The following is a 4,229-nucleotide window of genomic DNA, read 5'->3' as shown; positions in this document are numbered from 1 at the left end:
TTACAGCTTTTTTAGTGTAGTTTATACCCTAGATGGCTAAATATAGGTATTAAATGTTTTACAATCGTATATTTTACTATAATTATTATTTTTCATTATAATATAATATAACGATACACTTTAAACTAAATTAGTTGTTATCGCAAGACAGACAGTCTTAAAACAAATTCTTTTCTGGGCGTTTTCAAAACGGATTATGTATACTAGTATCGATTTTATTATATTACGTGTAAAATCACCGGCACAAGGTACAGGTAGCATTTTAAAAGTCAAAAACATAAAATAAAATATTAAATAATGTTGTAGTGAAAGTTGGAAACTGTTGTTTATTCTAATTTATAATCCAATTATTGTAAGCGGGAATGTAACTATTAATTTCCTACTAATCGTATTTGAATGATTATTCAGAGATCACTTGATTACTTTTACTTTAATCTTTTTTTTTTTTTTTTTTTACATTCATTTGAATTTATACGATCTGTAATAATATTTATAATAATATTTACAATGGGCATATGGGATGGAATACAATATTGAGAAAGATTACCAAATCTAAATTGAATTAAGAAAAATTAAAAAAACATTTTGTGAAAGGAACAGAATTGCTGCTAATATTTATGTATTAAGTCTTAATTGTTATTAACAAACAAAGTCTAATAATAGATATTTTAATAGCTTTTTACTATCAACATTTAGTGTAAATAGTTTCTGATCGATTAATATATATGTAAATATCTTCTATAAAATAACTATTCATATAAAAAAATCTTAACAATTTAAAGCAAGGATTCTCATAAATTGATCTTACAGCAGCCTTTAAAAACCAAAAATACATTTAAACATCAGTTATGCACTACGCCACTACACATACCAAATTAAAATTTTACAAAATTGTAGTTCCCTATTATGGTGTAGGTACTAATACAAACAATAAATTATTATTCGAAAACACAATTTCGTATAGGTACCTATTGTTATTTACTAAATACCTACAACTAAACTAAAAACAAACACATAATTACATACTCAGTGCCTATAATAAAATATTATATACGAAAATTGAATCTTTATTGCGTAGGTATACCTACTTATCGTTTACACAGACCACAAGAAAAAGTAATTTAAAAAAATTACAAAAATAAAGAACACATCATTGTAAAATTAATACAGTCATCGATCCGCCCAGAATCTAAAATTTAAAATATATCCGATACATTTAAAATAAATATATTAAATCATAATTATTAATTTTGGTTTATTGTCATATCGAATTTCAATGAACAAATTGTTTCTTAACACGGAACTCTTTGATATAAAAAGTTGCATTATATTATATCCGTGGATTCATCATATTGACGTACCTATACCTAGTATAATATCTATCATTTATATTCTATGGCAAATCTCAAAGTCGTTGCAGAAGATACAGTCGATTAAAAATTCTAAAATTTCAGTAAGCAAAGCAGATATGAGCAAAAAACTTACTGCGTTCCTTATAGTTTTATTTTTCATAAATCACAATATTATTTTAAGTTATACATGAAATAATATAAACATACCTATTGTAATTATTAGTGATACGATAGTAAATCCGTGAATAAATTATTAAAATACTAACGAACAAACGAAAAACGATTCTGAGCAAAGACAGTAATAACTAATAATATAATATAATATTGTGAGTAAAGTAATTTATTTTACTATTAGGTATTAGTAAAACAGTAGTTTAAGTCATTATTTCCAAAAAGATTACATTTGAAAGTGTCATTGTGCCATTGTGTATATAAATTATAATAATATACTCAAAAAGTTCTATAAATCCACGAATACCTACTAATTTTAAATTACAAAAAAATAACTTAAATCGTTATTCATTGTTTTAATGAGTAATTCCGTCCAAATTTTAACTTATAATGTCTGTAAAAATGAACTGTGTTTTTAATAGATTATTTAGATTTTTTGGTTACAGTATGAACTATTTATGAAAATTCTTGTTCTAAATTTTCAATCCTTAGCAATAAAAGTTAGTAACTATACCTACTAAATAGTAATTTGTAAATTATCAGTTTGAGATAAATGTTGTTAGAAATTGAACTTAAATTACTTATAAAAAAAAAATCGTCCCTATGGATCTTTATTGTTTATCAACTGCTATTATAAGTTATAACTACTTATGAGGAATCTTTTATTACATTTTCATATTATAGTTAAATACAGACATTTTCGTGCGAATATCTGAATACAAAATATTTTGCAAATTGTCAAGATTTTGATGAACTTTTTAGAAATTTGAATCTTAAATGCCTAAAAAATAACGTTCCTATGTATTTCTAATATTTATTAACTGCTATTATACAACTCCCGAGGAACTTTGTATTATTTTTAAGCTTTTTTACCCAACGAATAATATTTTAATGACATTTATAGAATACAGAACTAAAAACTTTTCATAATTAAAATGTCTATAAATCACTGAAAACGAGACAAATTATATTGAACATTTTATAATGCAAGGATCAAAATTTCCAAAAAAAAAGGTTAGGTTTTTTCGGAAATATTGAGAAAAATTGGTTTCATTTAAACTTGACGAAAAAAACTGATTTTTTTCTGAAAAAATTGAAAAATTGAATGAAAAAAATGGTTTTTTTTCTAAAGAAATGATATATTAATGTACAGTGAAAACAATCTAATAATTAATGATAACTGATAATCATATTACATACATATTACAAATACCATACCTAACTTAAAGTCTGTAGTGAATAAATCTAGAGGATTCTATACTCGATTTATAAATAATTATAGTTTGTAATATTAACTACTAAAGTACTAAATATTAAGTATTTAGTAATTAGTTATTTCTTATTAGTTATTAATATATTTTATATTTAAATATATATTTATTATATTTTATTACCAACTCACTAAGTTCGAAAATAGGAAAACTATCAAATAGTTACTAGTCATCACTCACCACTCATCAGTCACTGTAATATAATTTATAAACCTATCAGCCAGTTACTATGATAGGCACCTTATTAGTTATTGAAAATAGAAATAGACAATATAAGTATACAATTTTTAACATTTAAAAATACAGGTGATTTATTTTCGGGGAAATACACTCTCCCACATAAATACCAATTTGATATGGAACTGCGTTATTTTTAGAACAAATATTGAATTATCCGTATTAATATTTTTAAATTTTAATACAATAAATTATCCATTGATAACCGTATTGGAAAATGTGAAATGACAATGACAGGTTTCATTATCTATTTTAGATTCTGAGTGGAACGATGAAGGTATTGATTTTACAATGATGTGTGTTTTTTTTTTAATTTTTAATTTTTAAATTTTTTTTGTGTCTGTCATCACCTTTTAGGACAGTTAAAGTGCTTGGATTTTCTTCAACAGTACCTTTTCTGATAGGAAAGTGAATCTAGTTGGTACTTTGGGGGGGTCAAAAGTAAAAGCGCCGTGAAAAACAAAAGAAAAATTAAGGAAAAACGCGAGGAAAAACGGGAATTTTTACGCAACATCTGTTTTCGAGAAAATTGATTTTAGTTTTTGGTGTAACTTTAAAACGAATGATTGTAGATACATGACATTTTCACTGGTTGTTTATATTTCCATTTTCTATACATTATACATTTTTCAAAATATTTTGATTTGTTGTGAGCTGTTTACGGACAATTCCAGTTTCCAATGTAATTAGTTTTTTTTTCTATGAATGTCAATAAAACTTTATTTGTTGAGTAAAAATACTTGAAAATGTAATACAAGGCTCCTACTATATTGTTAAAATGAGATTTGAAAAATATTAAAAATCCTTAGTCACAGTTTTTTTTATTAGCATTTAAAGTTCAAAAATTGACAAAATATGTAAAAATTTTTCTTTTTAGAACTAAGATTTTAAAATGTTATACAAGATTCCTTATAGATTAATCTACCTTTATCAAAAAAAAAATGTCTGTAAGAAACTCAAATTAAATTTTTATGAGCGTTTGAAATTCATATTTTTACAACATTTGATATTCACTCGATTTCTTACGTAACGATTTTCTTATTTTATTGTAATTAAAAAACGAATGACTGTAGATACTTGAAAATTTCACTGAATGTTTATATTAGAATTTTCTATACACGATAAAAATTTGAAAATAACTTGACTCTTTTGAGCTGCTTACGGACATTGTCATTTTTCAATTTTTTCAATTTTTTTT

This window comes from Acyrthosiphon pisum, chromosome A1 (genome assembly GCF_005508785.2).
Source record: "Acyrthosiphon pisum isolate AL4f chromosome A1, pea_aphid_22Mar2018_4r6ur, whole genome shotgun sequence".
NCBI lineage: Eukaryota > Metazoa > Arthropoda > Insecta > Hemiptera > Aphididae > Acyrthosiphon > Acyrthosiphon pisum.
Note: the sequence above shows the minus strand (reverse complement) of the source record.